Below are 18,779 nucleotides of genomic sequence, written 5' to 3'. Positions count from 1 at the left end.
AAAGAAGTCTGATATACAACATAAAATGTCATCTCTTGAGTAAGTTTAAAAACAGGGAGAGCCATCTGTAGGCCACAAATAGCAAAAGTGTTTAGCACAATAGATTTTTTTTTCCCTTTGGTATTTCCCTTAATGTATTTTTTGCATAGTCTTGAGTTTATTGCATTTTTTTATCAACATCCATTCCTCATCATGAAAAGTGTAAATATTTGTGGATTATCATGTCTCATTTCAGCCTTTTCCACACCTCAGACTGTAATGGCTGAGGCTTTTCTCATATGCCAGTTTTTCAAAGACCGCTATTGATTTTCCTGCCTTTGTCTTTCTTTAAAAGATCACTCAGGAAAAACATAGTAATGTGAAGACAGAAGGGCTGTGCTTGTCCATACAGCACAATTACCCAGTTTGTGTAAGTGGGGTATCACCCTGGCATTGTGCTCTTCGTGGAAAACTGCATACATGTGTCACACATGTTGTGGTGTAACATATTTGTTAAATCTATTTATTGCACATCTTTGACCACTTTACCTACACCTTCATCCCACACTGCCATCTGTTTTGTGGCTACCACCCCCCATCTACTCTCCTGAGTACCTGTGGAGGGCTGCCAGGAAAATGGTTCCTCCTTTTCTTGCCAAATTTGGAATTTCAGTTGCAAATTTACTCTAGCAAGAGTGCCAAGGGGAGTCAGAGTCAATGCCAAACCCACTCTAGCTTTCCTGTTAGGCACATTTTCAATTCTGTCACAGTAGCTGAAAGGGGGAGCTGACTCCTATCAGAAAGGGGCATGCCCAACACTGCAAGAGGGATCAGCAGTTGTGCCCAGTCCAGGATGGGCATATCATTAAAGGCTTTAAAAATGTAAAATCTGTAGTATCTGAAAAGAATTCTATTATTGACATACGTGGCATTCTCACATACACATTTGTCTTCGCAGCAACTAGTGCACCTGGCTGCAGAGTGAAGGTCTTTTTGAAAACAGTTCCAATAAAACATGTTAAAGCCATCTGCATCACTCCTGGAATAAGTTTTTCCACAGAAAGGTCTTGTGCAATATGCACAGGGATTTTTTTGTTTGCATGTAATACAACCATCCTGCAGTTATGTTAAGAGAAAGCTTTATATAACACTGCTGTGTGAAGTATTGACCATCATACTTGGTCAATATATATACATGTACATAAGCAGATATTCCCAAATTCAGTGGCAATACCTGTGTGGATTTTCCATGCACAAGTGCCCCATAAAATAAGACAAATGTGTTTTTTCCTGTAGCGTGCCCTGCAGGAGCTCTGGCACAGAGATACCGTGTGTTCCCCTTGGTGCTGCACAAGCACTGCAGCCAGGCAGACATTGCTGAGATTCCCAGCCTGCTCCTGGTGACTCATCCCAGCCGAGCAGTTGTGTGGGGGTGCACTTGAAATTATCCTATTTACTCATTCTCCTGGAAGACCACAGGAGCACCCACTGCACTCTGCTGCCAAAAGATACAGCAGAGGGAGCAGAGTTTGACTTGGTACAGCAGACTTCACCTCAGCAGGGCAGAAATAGGAGGTGCACTTTGGCTGATGGAAGATCCCCATGGGAGAGGAGGCTGAGAAAGAGGTCCCAGTGAGTCAGTCCCCTTCCCACTTTGTCCCCATCCTAGGAAGCAAGAACACAGCTGATGAGCTTGTGGCTCAGAAAGCCCTTTGATCTTCCTGGCCTGCTGCCTTCTCACCATTTCAGCTCCCCTGAGGCTGCTGAGCTCCTTCTTGTGTAAATCTTGGCCATCACCTCCTGCCTCTCCAGCTTGCTTGGATAACAGCCTGGATACAGGATCATTTCCTTCTATCAGGGATGCAATTCATGACTGTCACAGAGGAGGATACCACCATCCATAGTGGGCTCATTACTGCTAACAACAGTGATGATGGGAGACTCAAAATTGCAGTCAGAGCACAAGAGCACAAAGTGTTAACCTCAAACATGCTGGAGGCAACCCATCCCTGCCTCAGTCACATCCTGAGAGCTCACATAAAGAGATGACCTCCCCCTAGTCAGGTGGGGACCATGCACCAATTCCACAATTTTACAGGGAACTTCAAAGCACGGGGCAGAGTCTGTGTGGGCCAGTAGAGGTGTGAATTTGCTCCCAACAGGAAGCATTTTTCTATCCCTTTGGCTAAACTGTAAACTTAAAAGCAAACACAAATTGCAACTGGCTGTTTTCAACATCACATGCCAGAGAACTGTCAGGGTCTATGATACCACACAGAAGTAGTGCCCAATATTAGAGATGGAAAATTAATTTCTATTAGCCTATGAGCCTGTCATTCCTGGGCAAAGATGTTTTTGACGAACTCTATTTCTTCTGGTGTTAACAAATTACCCACAAGTAGATTGCAGTATCTCCAACATTCATTCACTATTTGAATATAATTGCCAAATATTTACTTGCCAGAGAGTTATTCCTAGGGAAATTGTTAATCTGCATCTCATTCACAGAGTTTGCTACCGACATTGGATAGTTGAAGTGCAAGGAACTATGTTCAGTTTTTCTTGGATATTCAGGTCACCTGGTACTGTCTCTGTCACTTAAGAATATGGATACAACTGTTACAGTGGGGTTTGCTCAATCCTTCTCTGATATCTGTTTTAATTCTATGTTCCAGAAACATTCTTCTAAACCAAGCTCTAATTCAAAATATTTCTGGAAAGAAAAGGGGTATGAACACAGTCCAACCTAATCATTGTTTATGCATTTGCTGAAAAACTGTAGTCAGTGTCAGTCTCTGTGCTCCAGATGTAGGTGATATATGGGCCTGTATCCAGCTGCAGGGTAGGTGCCTACAGTATATATGCAAAATAAAAATCAGCAAAGCCTGTATTTCAACCTTGCCACCCAGCTGTTTTTTCATTCAGCCAGATGATTGTATCTTAAGGCTACTAGAAATAGCCAATCCATAATTAAAAGGCTGCTGGGTTTAATGTACAGGCCTACCAGTCACTTTAAAGGTTTAGAATAAATCAAACTGCATTTTCTTGCCACTGGCTAGCACTTCATTTCTTTGAGAGTTGGCACCACTCCAACACTCAATTTTTAGGTGGAAAAGAGCAATTGCTGGCCCCCTGGACTTCATGGAAGAGGTGGTTCATTATTAAAAAAAAAAAAAAAAGAAAAAAAAAGAAAAAAAACAAACCCAAAAACCAACAAAACAAAAGAAAAAAAACCACCCAGTCTGTTAAAAATGAGTCAAATATCAGGGATTTCAATAATTTGTCTTGTCTTATTCCATCCATCCTCTACTCAAACTTAGGATAGGCACTTAAGAAGGAAAAGGACCTCTTCTCTCAGCACCTTGAGCAAAAGCATGCTTTCCTTAAAGTTTCTTTGGAGTTAATTCCACATGTGTGCTGATCTGTTTGTGTGTCTGGCTAAGAGCTATTTCACAGCAATGTGCACGTACTGCTCCTGTTTTCCTGGAACAGCCAAAACTAACAGACTTCAGGTATCCAGTCAATTCCTGCTCCCGTTTGTTAAAGCAGTCATTAAAGGGATGAAAGATACAGTTTTAATTAGCATTGTGCTTGACATTGCGATCAAGTTAAGTTTCAAATAAAAGGCTGAGACCCATGAGCCTTCTCTGGCAGAGCTTCTTCTGGCTGACCTAGACCTGCTTGGTTCCCAAAAGGACAAGGCAAATCCTTTTGTTAGTACAGTCCTGCAGCCCTACCCTACTTACCTGTGGTGTAGCTGTGAACCTAAGCTCCCCTGAAGAGGAGCATATGCCTTTCTCCTCCCTGTAGTTAGGAATAGATATGTTTTGTCTTGATCTCTAAAATATATATGCTTGTTGTAAATTAGGAGAGTTTTTACAGAGACTGCACCAGAAGGTCACTGTTGTAAATGCAGGCAAGCCCTGTGGCAGGGAAGAACAATGCATCTGACTCCATCTTATCAGAATTTATTACTTTATTATACTCTATTATATTAAAGAATACTATACTATACAATACAGAAAAGATACTCAATGCTAAAAAGATAATAACACGTGACTCTGGAAAGAGTCCGGACACAGCTTGGCCCTAATTGGCCAATGAGTCAAAACAACTCACACGGGAGTGCAATCAGGCAATCACCTATGGGTAAACAATTTCCAAACACATTCCACATGAGCACAACACAGGAGAAGCAAATGAGAAGAATTGTTTTCCTTTCTCTGAGGCCTCTCTCCCTGCCTTTCAGCTTCCCAGGAGAAAAACCCTGGGCAAAGGGATTTTTTCAGAGAATGTGAATGCTACAGGCCACCAGAAAGACTACTTGGCTGTTGGATAGTGGAGTTAACTTACTTGTAAATGTGGAGGATGCAAAAAATAGAGCTCATGAAACAGCCTTGCTGACTGGAAAAATGAGGGGAGCAGTATGCCTAGAGGGATCACTTACCCAAAACTGAAAGTATATAAGCAGATTGTTGTGAGTTAATGGTAAACAAAGAATTGTGGCAGTCAGACATTACTCATTACCCACACAAAGAATGGTGTAGAATTTCCTTAGTAGTAGAGGCAACATTTCTTCTGGAAGCTTCCCTTACCCTAGACATATTGAAGGACTTCCTGTAATTGCCTGTTGCAGTGAGATTATGAAGGGAAGTGTTTCTACAGAGGGTACACATAGCCTCTGCAGACTCTTTCATGAGCCCTCACAGCAAGGCACCTGCTTTCTTCTTCCTAGAAGGGGAGCCAACCTGGCCTCTTCTGTTTTTTAATGTATTGACCATTAGGCCAAACTGAAATGGCAAATCCTCCTCTCCATACTAGTGAAGGTGTCACCTAGTTTTTGCATCACTAGTCCCCACCTGGAGGTAGTGCCATTCTCCATGGCTTCTGGTTTTCCTTGAGCTTCATTGGTGAGAAGATATCTAGCCCTCCTTGTCCTTGAGGATCAGCCCTCACAGGTATCTAGAAAACACCTGTGCATTTGCAGGGCTTCCACAATGATGCCAGCTGCACAGCCCTTGATGCCAGGAAGGCAGAGGGAGTGACTCTCGGGTTAGCTCGCTAGTGGTGCCACATGTAGTGACAAGGACTGTGTGTCTGCATATGCTAAAACACTGAAAACCCTTATTTGGGTTTTCAACCTGTATTACACTATCAGGCAACATGATTTCAAATAGGTTTTAACTAGAAGTTTGTGGTTTATTGGTTACAATGCAACCAACTCATTTCCTCATGGCCTCTGTGAAGGCAGCAGGCACTGAACTTTCCAAGTTTCCCTATAAGAAGTAAAATTTAATATTATTAAAACATCCATATTTTTAAAAAGTCATCAATGAATGCTTTTTACTGGTGCATGCAAATAATTTCATACCCTGTGAACCAACATTCACCCCAGAAAGAGGCCATGATTGCATACTGTACAGCTGGACGGTGTGTTTAGGTACCACCTGAGTACAGCCTCTACGAATAGTGGCCTTCTTTCCTGTGCATACAGCCACTGGCTGGTGGCAGAGGCAGCATTGGTTACAAGAATGTACTCTGCAGCAACAGGCCAACAGCCTGGATTAGTCAGATTTATGTAATCATAATTTGATTTAGGAGTCTGTGTCCTGGAATACAGCAAATACCTAAAATGAAGATTGTGATTGTGGCTACTTTTGTATAATCAGTTTCAGCTGTGCTGTAGCAATACTGTGATGGAGCAATACTTGTTTCACCTGAGCATCCTGGAGGAGATTGTAAGAACTGATCTGTAGATCTGTAGATGCTGTTTGGGTGCCTATGCTACCTGAACCACTCAACAGAGACTGGCCTCTCCAAGTCCTGTCCTGGTACACTCTCTTTTCCCTGTGGAAGCATTTCAAGCAAGAAGCTGCTTATTTCTGAGGTTATCCTTAGAGTGATTAATGTGTTTATTCTTTTAGAGGAATAAACTTAGCCCTGTTGGAGGTTGACACAGATTTAGGAGTTCCTCTCAATAAGTGGCACAGGTTTCCAAGGAGGTGCAGCCATCAATTAAATCCTAAATAAAAGTTCTGTCAGTGGCACTGCTTATGCAAAAAATCTGTGCCAGATCTCACCACCTTTCACAGACATCCCCCCTCCAAATCACAAACACAAGCTGGCAAATCATGTGAGAAGCTGTGCAGGAAAAAAATGACATTCAGGTGGTGGTCCAGATGGTCCAACTTTGAGGAAGGCATGTAAGTGCATGACTGAGCCCTGCATGCTCCAAGGCATGAAGGGCAGTCCACTGCTGCCAGCACAGGGGACCAGCAGAGCAGCAGCCACACATGAGGCACTGGGGGGAGGCCCAGACCAGAGGTTCAGCAGGAAACTTCACTGCAAAAACATCTGATTTGTATTTCCTTATCCCTCTGGCTTCCTCTTGCCCGAGGAGGCACTTTTACTTGTTCACATCTTTCTCCAGCTGCAGCTGTAAGAGAGCTCATAGATGGGGCTCAGCATTAATGTTCCTGCAGCCTCACAGCAACCAGGCAGGATATCAGCTCGAAATCTGCATGCACCCTGAATGCTCCATCCTTCCTTTTCCTCCTCTCCCTCAAACATACTGCACCCACATTTCTACCCAAAATGGAACATGGGATTTCTGAGTAGTCAGTGAGAAGCAAAACAAGTCTTTGGAGTTTCACATCCAAGCAGAAAACCAGCTAAATGAGGATCTGACATAGTACCAACACCCGAAACCACAGTTTCTGTAAAACCCTTGTACATTATGTAGGGAAGAAGTTCCAGGAAGAAATTCAAAAAGCGCCCAGGGAGACCAGAGGACTCCTGAGTGTCGGTGCCCACTTCACTGGGCCTTTTCCCATCCAGTTGCTCTTGCAAATAAACAACACACATCTGAGTGAGAAAATAACAATGCTTACATTCTTGTAAGAGAAAAGGTGGGAATTTGCTCATTGATATTTTCTTCTAGATTTATGCATGTATCTGTTTTGCTCCATTATGAATAGGTTTTTTTTGAGTAAAATTATAGCAAAAATAGGAAAATCTCAGTAAATGCAGTGGCAGAAGCCAGTGCTCCTGGACTCAACCTCCTGCAGCTCTGATCATAGCCCAATAATTTTTCTCCACAGACAGTTCATTGGTGGTCTGAAGCTTCATTGTGCCTCCTTGCATGTCCTGTCACATTTGAGTGGCTAACAGCAAGGTCTAGGAGTAAAAGGTATTCAAGAACAATTTTGCTTTTTTAAGTACAGCCAGTCTTTCACCCATCTGCCTCTGTTGGAACAAGAGACATCATCCAGTAGGATGGACAAAGCACTTCCCTCCTAAGTAGGAGAAGGAAGTTCAGTCAAGGTAGAAATGGTTCATCATCACTAGGAAATAGCAAAATCTTGAAATTCCACTTCTCAGACTACTTGAAAACCATACTTAAAGAAAAAAAATAAAATAAAAAAAGAGATTATCACTTAACTAAAGTGTTGATTATTGTCAGCAAGTTCCTGACAAGAAAAATCAGTTGCTCTTCTTCTCATTGCCACCATGGCTCACTCAATCCATGATCCTTGCTGAGTTTGGTTAACTCATTTCATAGTCACTCGGGAAGGAGCAGTGATATGGAAAAATGCAGCATGTAATGGAAACTGTGACCTATCACCTCATGTGGGCTGGTGCCAAGGAGGCTGCTAATTATAGCCTGACATGTAAATACTCCTGGAAGATGATTGTACTTATTTGGACTAGTGCAATATTAATTAAATACTTTGATTATTTCTGAGATAGACTTTGGGAAGGAGAGGGAGGTATTGTCAAGGGAATTAACCTTTTAATTGCTGGGAATGAAGTTGTCTTCCTCAGAAACTGCAGTAGAAGACTGAATTTTCTTCCCTCTTTTCTCTGTCCTCCTGTCTTTGACCTACTCTTTTGAGAACTCTCATTATTTCTGCTTGCTTTTGGTCTCCTCTGGCGCTGTGCCCATGCCAGTTCCTCAAGATCATAACTCACTTGCCTCCTCAAGCAGGGAGAAACCTAAATGGCAGGGATAATGAAGAACTTCTGGCAGGGAACCAGGGTGGCTCTTGTCTGAGCCAGAGCCCTGGCATTCCAGCCTTCTATGCTCACAAAATTTCCAACCCAGAAATGGCCAGCTTCCAGCTCCTGCATGGGTTCCCTTGGGTTCCACATGCAAATACCAACAGAAAATCATGGCTCTAGCTGCCTTGAAATGGGAGAGGGAAGGAGAAGCTGATGCAACCCAGAGGAGTTGGGACCACCTCAGCAAAAAGCTGCTGAAAACTTGGTGGGTCCAGGAACATCAGGACAAGATGCCACTGCCTGTCTGACTCATCCCTAGGAGCAAACAAACAGCAGTGGCAGTGCACAGCAGAGGCAAGGACAAGACCAGGAGGCAAGGTGGAGCCAAGGAAAACACTCTTGGCTTTTTACTTCATGCAAGACACAAAGCTAAGCTCAGGCTCAGCTGCAGGCTGTCCAGGACTGATGAATGTTCACAGGAGGCCTGGGTTTGCAGGGAGCCCGGAGGTGCCTTACAAGCAAGTCTACTCAGGTGGAGGCAGGCTGCAGTTAGCACTGGCCCAGGGTGCTGGGCAGAGCACACTGCTCAGCCCAGAGCTTGGCTTCCCAGCAAGCCTCGGGCCACACTTCAAATGAGTTTGTTGTTACCTTCTGAACAGCTCAACAGGAGGTGTTGAGCTGTTGAGTCCAGCAATATCTTTCAGTGACCTTGGGGATAGTGTTTTCCAGCAAGCCCTGCATTTCAAGTGAGCCAAAGCTTTGTGGTGAATGACTCCTCTGTAACACTGTGTGGCCTTGGGACAGTGATGTGTTTGTGCGTTCAGCACAAACTGAACCTGCTATTCCTGTGCCACTCTTGAGGCACACCACAGTATCCCTCAGTCTCTTTCTCCACTGAGTGCCTGGGCAGTGCTCCCTGCTTTGCACGTGCCCAGCACCAGAAAAGCCAGCAGCATGGAGGAGCCAAAATCTTGCACTTCCCAGGGATTTTGCATCTGGAGGAGGTCCTGCTCATTACACATGGCTGAACAGGCAACTGGCACTGTTCTGACAGTACAAAAACCAACTCCTCTGATTGTCATCAACATCACTGAGTGGGAGTACTGAGGGGAAGGTGAACCTGTGCCTCTGCAGAGAGCATCACACCTCTGCTATGGCCAGGAAACAACTCTGCTCTTCTGTTCATCTTTTCATTACAGTTTGTAGGATTGGAGAATTCAGTCTCTTGTCTGGAGCAGACAAGTAAGAGACAGTTGTGGGTCAGAGCTGCCAGTAATGCCACTAATGCACTCTCAAGGACTCTCCACAGCTGCACAGCATCATCTTCAAGATGAGGGGAAAGGACAAGTGTTATTTCTGCATCAGGAAGGCAGAAGACATTAAATCAACATACTGAGAGCTGATGAGAAACAATAGTGGCAGGACAGCACAAAGAAAGGGAGAGTTATGAGACCTGGATGCTGTGGGCCCAAGAGGCACAGGGACATGCATGCTGCTTTCCCCTTTCTCCTGCAGTCCTAAGGCTCAGCATGTGCTGCTGGGCCATTGACTCTGTAAAAGCAGTGCTGCTGGGAAAGGATGCTGATGATGCTGTGCCACTGCAAGCTGTACCCCTGCGAGAGGCGGGATGCCAAGTTCCCCTGCTGTGGCAGGATTTCCAGACTAGGGGACACCCTGGCTGAGAGATGGCTGCAGACTTCTCTCCCCTCACCCTCACAGGAAGCACAAGCCCTGGAGGCTGTTGCTGAGGAGGGGGACACATTTCCATGCAGGCAGCAGAAGCTGTCTCTCTGGATTGCAGCTTTGTCAGTACCCAAGGCAGAGGGCATAGAACTGCTCCCTCTTGTTGTGTTGAAGAGCTCAGATCTTGCTCCAGTTTCCTTCAGGTGTATTCCCTGGACAGAAGTGCCTTCATCAACACCCCCTTGAAAACACTGAAGATGTGCAGGTTCTTCGTGGTCTGTATGTGAGAGCAGGACAAAGCACAGGGAAGCACAGTTGCAGGCCAAAGACAACAATCCAGACTCAGAAGGAGGTGAAGAAACACCAGGCATAAGATTGGAGATGCCATGCTAATCCTAAATCTGTCCAATGGTGTTTTTTCCACATAACCCTTTTCAGGGGAGGGCAGACTGAGTTTGATGGCTGGACTTGAAGTTAAAGGGTTACAGCCTCCCATGGAGGCAAATGAAAACATAAATTGATCAAAGCTGCCATTTTTTTGCCAATAACTTCTTTGTTCAGGGGCACTAGCCACTTCATGCTGATTGTCTCACTGTATAATCACCATTGGCAGCTTCCCTTGCCCTCTCCTAAAGATCCACTACATGGATTTCTTTCTTTGCAAATCCATTTCCAGGGACAATAAGAAAGTTGTAGCATAAATTAAACAAGATGTATGGAGACCCTGAATCAAAAATAATGTAGAGGAATCTCTGGGTGAGAGGGGGAAGAAAGAGGGAAGCTAAATGCAGTGTCTGCCTGCTGGCTTCCTCCCTTGCCACGCTCACACCAATTAAGTGTAGCAGCACAGACAGGGTGGCCACGGGAGCACCTTTGTGTGTAGATGCTAATTTGTTCCCAGGCTTCAGCACTCAATTAATGAAACTGCTGTTTCGTGCATTCCCAAAACCAAAGAAGGAATATTTGGAGGCACAGAGAGCAGAAGGGGTCCACACATGTCTGGATCAAAGGCAAACTGGATTTAGGGAAGATTTCTACTGTTCACCTGGCACTTGGCATCAGGATCATCAATCACTGTAAATTCAAGCCCTCTTTCATAATTCATAACTTTATGCTGCCATTACAAAATAAGCAGAGGAGAGAGGAAATATCACAGCATATGTCACAGTTGAGACAGCCACAATACACAGAGCATCACCATACAATTTCAGAAGGCTTTAAACATTTGCCCAAACTGAGCAACACCTACCTCCTCAGAAGGCTTCAGGCCTCTGCCCAGACAGAGCCACATCATATCACTTCAGAAGGCTTCAAGCAGCTGTTCTTCTTGTTCTTTAGCCCAACCTTTTATACTCCTCATGGTTCACACATTGCACTTGTGTGCTCTCTGTTCCCTTTGGTGATTGTTCAGTGCCCCTCAGCACTCCAGGTCTCACTACCTTCAATGCTGCTCACCTGACCCACACAGCTGCAGCCCACTGGGGATGAGGCTCGGCACAGCCCCACTCCCAATTACCACAAGCTGTGTGCCTACAAAGAAACTTTTAAAGCCAGGTGTAAGCAGTGCAGGGGAATTGAGTTGAAGTCCAGGAGAAATGGATCTTGTGAGTTTGTTTGCACAGAGTCCTAATGTCAATATGGTAAATCGAGGACAAGGAGATTCTTGTTTTCATAGTAAAATACTGGGTTTAGCTGGGACAGATGGACGGAGAGTCATATTGCTGTTTCTCTACTCCCCCCACTGCTCTTCCCCTTTATTAGCTTAAATGTTGGGGTTTTTTAAAGGATAGGAGCACGCAGAAATTAAATGCTCACTCTCAAAATGAAGCTGACATGAGGCTCTGGCTTTGAGTATGGATTAGTTTTGAAGGCATAGTAGGCACAAAATGAGGCCAGTGAGGGCTGGCAGTGGAATTCCCAGTAGGGACAGGTTCCTTTAAAACACAGATTAAACAGGGAGGAAATGCACAGCGTATGAATATGAATTGATGCTGGGCCTTGCCTGGTCTCGCTTCATTTGATAAAGCATTTCCTTATTGCATGTCAATTATTTACATTATTTAAATATGTATCATCAGATGAACATGCCAGCCCTGGAACAGACACACAGACACACACGGAAACACACATGTGCAGCAGGGCGGGAGGAAAGGAGTCGCACACCAGTCTGTCAGGCAGATAATGAGCGGACGTTCCTGTGCTCAGTGAGTTGTGAGGGACAGGCACCCCTTTGCCCAGTCCCTGATGCATTTCGTGTGCTGCCCCTGCAGAAGAGTCAGCTCTCCTCAGAATAATTTGAATGCAGGCTCTGCTCAGCGCCGCAGGAATGTCAGCACCTGGCAGGAGCCCTGCTCCTCACCGGTGCCTCTGCTAATCTCTGGTACGTGGAACTGCTTGTCTGTGAGATAGTTATTCCTCTTTCATCTGCACAAGATCACAGCAAAGGAAGCACAGGAGAACTACATTTAAATTAGATAAAATCCCTGTGCCCAGCAATTCTCCAAAGTTGGTGTTATTAGTAAAGATGTTAGTAGTCGATATCACACTGTTCTGGCCTCTACCAATGTATAGAATCCTGCTCTGAATTATTCTGAGACAAAACTGCTTTTCTTGCGTGATTCCCCTTCTTACAAGGAATTTCTGTCCATGGCTTCTGCTCTAGGTATATGAAGGTCTGGCACAGGCTTTGCAGCAAGCACTGCCACCTCTCAGTTCTGCTATTTGCCTCTAACTCATGAAGCAAAGTTAAGCTCTACTCTGAATACCCTGCCGAGGCATCAAACAAAATGTGGACCCAAATTTTGCAGTTTGACTTGGCTGCATGGTCTGGCTACAGAAGGAGTCAAATTTTTCCAAGAGCCATTTGTGCTCTCTGCACAAAGGCAGAGAGTGCTGTACACAGCTCTTGCACAATGAAGAGTAAGACAAGGTTGGACTATGCATATATGGACAGGCCCAAGGCAAAAAGTGGATCTTCCTGAGTTTTATACTGTCTGATTCCTCTGCCCCAGGCTCCTCCCAGCTCTGAGAAAGTTCAGAACAGGGATGTTGACTGGATTTAGTTAGTTCTGGCAAAATGCTCCTAAAAGAGCAAGCATATGGTATAACAGGTAATTTTGCTGATAATTTTACTAGGGAAAGAAGAACTAAACACTTCCCTCAGCACAAAATTTGATGGGTCAGATTTTTGGCAGGTGTGAAGCATCATAGCAGACTCAGTGGAAGTAGTCCAGTATGAACCAGCTGAGGTGTTTCCCAGAAAAGCTGACCAAGGTAATTCCATTTACCTCCTGGGCCCTTGGCCTGATGCTGCCCACCATGGCAGGGGCTGCAGCAGCAGGATGAGGAGCAGCCAGCCATCCTCTACCAAAACAGCAAAGCCAAGGAAGGACAGCACAGCACGCACAGGTGATTTGCGTAATCAACACAAAGCAGCATCCTGCTGTACAAATCCTCTCCCTGCAGTCAGGTAATCTTTTATTCCCATCTTCATCCTGCAGTGTCTTCGTTCCTACTTTCCTGTGAGTCTTCCTCCTACTCACTCGTTGCCATCCTTCATTCCCACCCAGCCCCTCAGCTTCTCTTCACACCAGGAACCTGATACCTCCATTGCATGTCTCCACCTCTCTGCTCTTCCAGCCACCTACCTACCACTCCCACAGGCAGAAAGATCCATGAGAAAGGAGGACATTTCAGTAAGTGAAATGGAAAGGAAGGGGGAGACTTTCAAACAGTCATTACCCATCAAACAGCCTGCCAAACCCCCCAGGGGAAACCACAACAAAATCTGTTCCTGGAGAACCATACCTAAAGGCTGCAGCCATTGGTTTCAGATGGCAGCCAGGTGACAGTCATGTGTAGCATCTCAAAACACAAGGCTTTGCCTGGGACTGAGCGCTCAGCCTAGCCACAGTGGTGGCTGTTGTCCCCAGGCACAAGAAAAACTCTCTGTGCTCCCGAGGTCAACCCAGTAAGTGAGACTAGAGGCATACTGCGTGAAACATTAAAAAAACAAACCAAACCAAACCAAACAAACAAACAAAAAAAACCAACAAAAACCCAACAGAAAAACAAACAAAAAACCAACAAAACCCAAAAAAATAAACAAACAAATCCACCACCATTTATGCTTTACCTTCTGTGCAGCTACAGCAGGCCAGGTCTAGAGCCAGCATGCATCTCTCTACATCTCTGTTTCTGTCAGTGGGCATCTCTGCCTGCTGCTGCTCAGAGCCTGCAAACAGCTGGTATGTGCCCATTTGTTGCACTGACATCTGTCCACAGCCACCTCCTTCAGCTGGAGAAGCTCAACTCCTGTTCATAAATAATTGGCCAAGCAGCTGCTGACAGGCCTGGGGAAAAGAACTCGGGAAGGTCACAGAGAAAATGCAGAGCCTTCTGCAGAGCACTGATGTGTCGTGCCCCATGTCTGAGCTGTATGGTCTCCTCCAGGCCCTTACTGGGGCATAACTCCCCCACTGCCAGGGGGAACATGCTGAAATCTCCCACTCCTTGTACAAAATACAGAGACAGGATGGGATGACTACCACTGTGCCTGGTAGTGCCATAGAAAAATGGTCCTGGGCCATGCCGTCCCCTGGCTGAGGAGCAGGGGCTGTTTCTTTGTTTCTCTTCTCATCACCTGAACTGCCATTGGTTCAGATCAGTTTGAGCTCCTCTGTGGCCTTTTGTCACTGTCCTTTCCTTTCAAAGCACTCCTCAGGCCCCTGCTGCTCAGGGAGGCTGCTGGGGCTGGGGCTGGCCAGGCAGTGGGCAGGATCTGGCAGGGCCCTATGGTGGGGTGGGGCAGTAGGCACTGGGGAGACCAACCTGCAGACTCCTGCCTGCTGCCGGTGTCCTGGGCAGGAGCCCACAAGCCCAAGCCTTTCTTAGGCAGAAGAAATGGCGATCCTTGCTGCTGGGTTCCAAGCCAGTGCTGCTCAGCAGCTCAGCCCAGCTCTCCGGCTGTCAGAAGCTCTGGGGATTAAATACACCATCATGTGTAAATCCAGTGTTTAAACAAATAATTCTCTCAGAATAACAGGCAGGCTTTTCCACATGAAGCAAAGCTGACACCTGACTCTTCACCTGACTTCTCCCAGGAGAATATTTTAATGAGGCCCTCAGCTGTAATATCACACAGAGAACATTAACAATGCTAATTACCTAAAGTTTAGCCCATGAATACTCAAACAATCATACCTTGGAGACGAATTGTTGTTTTGGCCCAAACGAGGCAGCAATGGCTTGCACCGATGGCTTGCAAAGTGAATCAAGGCTTGTGAGAGCAGCAGAGACAGCATTAGGCACAGAGACCTGGCAAGGCAGCCTCCACAGCAGGGCTGGTAAATGAAACAGGTGCCTGGACAGAAGGCAATCTGAGATTGCAGAGAGAAATTGCCTTCAGGTGGCCAAATCCCTCCTAAGAAAGCACAAAAGTTGTCGATAGGTCTCTCAGCATCATCCTGTAAAGGATCTACGCAGAGAAAAGGGGGAGAATATTGAAGGAATTGTTTGCCAGGCAGCTGTGGCTGGCACCAACTGAGCCTTGCACTGTGCTAGGAGAAGCCAGAAGTCTACACACATATGCAATGAGCGAGGCCTTGCCTGGAGGAGATGCAGGGCCTTTGCTTTGTGCCGTACGCGCAGTCCTGCCGCAGCTCCGGGACACCGCGGAGTGCCCGGAGCTGCGAGGATGAGCGCTGTGCCCCGAGCAGCGCCGGGCGCTCTGCCCGCTGCCAGAGCTCCGTCTGCAGCACCTGAGTGCAGCCCTGTGTGCTCTGCCCGCTGCCAGAGCTCCGTCTGCAGCACCTGAGTGCAGCCCTGTGTGCTCTGCCCGCTGCCAGAGCTCTGTCCTGCGGCACCTGAGTGCAGCCCCGTGTGCTCTGCCCCGCTGCCAGAGCTCTGTCCTGCGGCACCTGAGTGCAGCCCCGTGTGCTCTGCCCGCTGCCAGAGCTCTGTCCTGCGGCACCTGAGTGCAGCCCTGTGTGCTCTGCCCCGCTGCCAGAGCTCCGTCTGCAGCACCTGAGTGCAGCCCCGTGTGCTCTGCTGCACGGAGCTCCGCTGCCGCCCCAGCCTTCAGCTCCTCGTCACAAACGCTGCAGGGCAATGCACAGCAAGGGCCATCGTGCAGCAGAAAAGGAGGCTCGGTCCACCCAGGTGTCTCTCAGAGGGAGATGGGAATTTTGAGCAGTCTGTGTTGCTCAGCTCTAATTGAGCACAAAAACATCCCATGGCAGGCAATAGCCCATTAGCAACACTGCATGCTGAGGGGCCTTTTAATTATTTTTGTGTTCCCAGAGGACTACAGAGTGCTCTTCGTAAGCATGGTGTGGGAATGCCAATTAGGTGGCCTCCAGCCCTGCTAGACAGGGTCTGGTCACATCACCTTGCGTCACAGGCTGAACCCTGCCCTCCATTTTCTCCCCAAGTCTGCCGTTCTCTGCCATGAAATATTTATTAAAGGGAACTGCTGCCTGTCGCAAATGGTGAGTCTCCTGTCTCCTTGCCAAGGTCAGGCTGCTGGGGAGATACTTTTGCTCTCCATAACATCTCTTTGAGACTGATGGGTCTTTCTTCCATTCAGCACAGCCAGCCAGCCTTGGGAAGGATGCTCTTTCAGTTCCTGTGGATTCGTATTTCCCAAGAATAAGATGGGCATGTAAACAAATCACTAAAGCAGAGGCTGCACAACAGTGAGCTATTGTGGTATCAGAACAGAAAGACGCACTAGGGCATTGCAGGAGCACATAGCAAAAAGGCACTGAATCGATTTCTGCTGTGATGAAGAGCCACCTTTAGTCTTTGCAATCACTGTTGTATCTTCTTAGGAAGCTTCTACACTTACAGATAAAATCCTGGTCCCACAGAAGTGGATGGGAGGTTCACCCTCTTCTGGTGTGTTGCTTGCATCCACCTGGAGTTTAGGTGTAGTTTGCTGAATTTTGGTTTATTGTTTCATATGGCTTTTGTACCAGAAAAATGGTGAAGGCTTCAACCACAAGCTGTTTGATTATCTTTATCAACTGTAGTGAATTAAATAAGCAGGCACAGCTTAACTCCCTGAAGAAACTGTGGTTGAAGTGTCAAATAGTTTTTCTCCCCCTATAGACAGATACTAAGGGGGTAGTAAAATAAATCTGAGATGAGGGATAAACTCTATTAAAATAAGATGTGAGAATCAAAGTATGGGATTGGATGTGGAGATAACCTTCCCTAATAATGACTTCTAAGAAGTTTGGGGGCCACAAATTTGAGGACCAAGGTGCATATAGAGCACGTACCTCACAGCTGGGCTGTGTCTGCTCAGCTGCAGGGAGCCAGATGCTTCAGTATGGCTGGGGCTGGAAGTGCAGTTTGTTCTCTGTGGCAGCTCGTTCCTGGCAAACCTGCAAACCTGTCTCTCCTTTGCCATCACTCTTGACAGCCAGTGAGTCCCAGCACACTGGTTCTCTCCTTGCATGGCAGCTCTCCCAGAGTGCCACTTCTTTCTGGCTGTGCCTCTTCTGGCTCTTTGGGTGTGTTCTGGGCTGTGGAGATGGGAGGATCGGTGCATGGAGAAGCTGCAAACACTGCCTAGCACAGGACCACACCACAGATTTATGCAGAAACTTAATGATGTTTTCTGTTTTGTCTTTTTTTTTTTTCATCCCTTCCTAGTTACTCCTACCATTGCACTTGCTTTTTTGACACCTGCTCAGCCTTGACCTGTCATTTTATCAAAATTAGGGACAATGCTGAGATCATTTTCCTGTGCACTGATGGGTGATTTAGAGCCCCTCATTATGCATGTATAATTAGGGTGGTTTTTCCCCCCAGAAGCATTACTGTGCATTTATCAACAGTAGATTTCATCTGTCATTTCACAACCCAGTTCCTCATTATCATGAAAAACTTCTGCAGCTCTTCACAGTCAACTCTTGTTTTGACTGCCCAGAACAGTTTTTCATTCTCAGTAAACTTCTCACCTCAGTTTTCGTCTTCTTTTCCAAATCACTTCTAAAAATATTTAAAAAATACATGTCCATCTTAGATCTTTGAGTAATTTTCCTCCTCTGTGAAAGCATATTATTTATTTACACCTTTTGCTCGACTATTACAAATACTTTTTGTCTTTTATTGCAATCATTCCACTGGCAATCACATTGTTATTCAATAGCATTGCATTGGAAAAAGTGGGGACAGACATAATAGAAATAAAACAAGCACCAGTCCCATTTATAGGACTTAGCAGACAAGGTATATTTGTTTTGATCTTTTATTTTAATTATCTTGTAAATTCCCATCAGCAGTAAATTTAATCTCTCACTGTATGCTGTGTAATATAGTTTCTTTTTTTTTTTTTTAATGTATCCATTTCAAAGTTCATTATGCCATTCCAGAGACTAGTGCTGATAAAATCCTCATCTGGATTCAAGATATTGGCAGAAAGACTAACTTCTTAAGTCTCTGGCACCAAGGTAATATCTTGTCATCAATCCACAGGAAACCAGATTTCATTAGTTCCCTTGGTAATGGAATTAATTGTTTGCTCTGGCATTGAGCACCTGAACATGGCTTTGGGCAGCAGGAAAACCAGAGGCATTTTAGTGCTATTCCTCTGCTGTGTTTCACTTGATTTTTGTCTCAGGATTATGAGATGCCAGGGATGTAAAACAGCTACCAGGAAGACAACAGCTGCCAGAAACAGAGCCTTCTGGTTTGTACTTTGAGCTGCGCACACTGTGTAGAGTTAAAAAAAAAAGTAGTGCTTAGAATAATTTAAAGCAGAAATCTGTTACGTTCCTTCAAAATTACCCGTGCTTGGTTTAATAGATGCTGGATTAATTGCGTGCTGTCTGAGAGCTTTTGTTCCCCTCCGGAGTGGCTGTGGTCTGTGCCACAGAGGTGAATGCTACTCTACTGTATGGCAAATTTGACATTGAAGGGCTCTTTGTAGAAATAAGACTGCCATTCTCTCCCATTGTCCCTTTGATTAAACAGTGCCAGCAAAAGAGACAGTTTTGATGGTTGTTTTCATATTATGGGCATCTGGCTACTAAGAGCTGGGCTGAGATCACCAAATCACAAGCTGCTTTAGAGATGTCTGTTTATGCACGCCGATCCCACAGTGATGT

Source organism: Onychostruthus taczanowskii, unplaced genomic scaffold (genome assembly GCF_017590055.1).
Source record: "Onychostruthus taczanowskii isolate IOZ18803 unplaced genomic scaffold, ASM1759005v1 scaffold1, whole genome shotgun sequence".
NCBI classification, from domain to species: domain Eukaryota; kingdom Metazoa; phylum Chordata; class Aves; order Passeriformes; family Passeridae; genus Onychostruthus; species Onychostruthus taczanowskii.
This window is presented reverse-complemented; position numbering follows the sequence as displayed.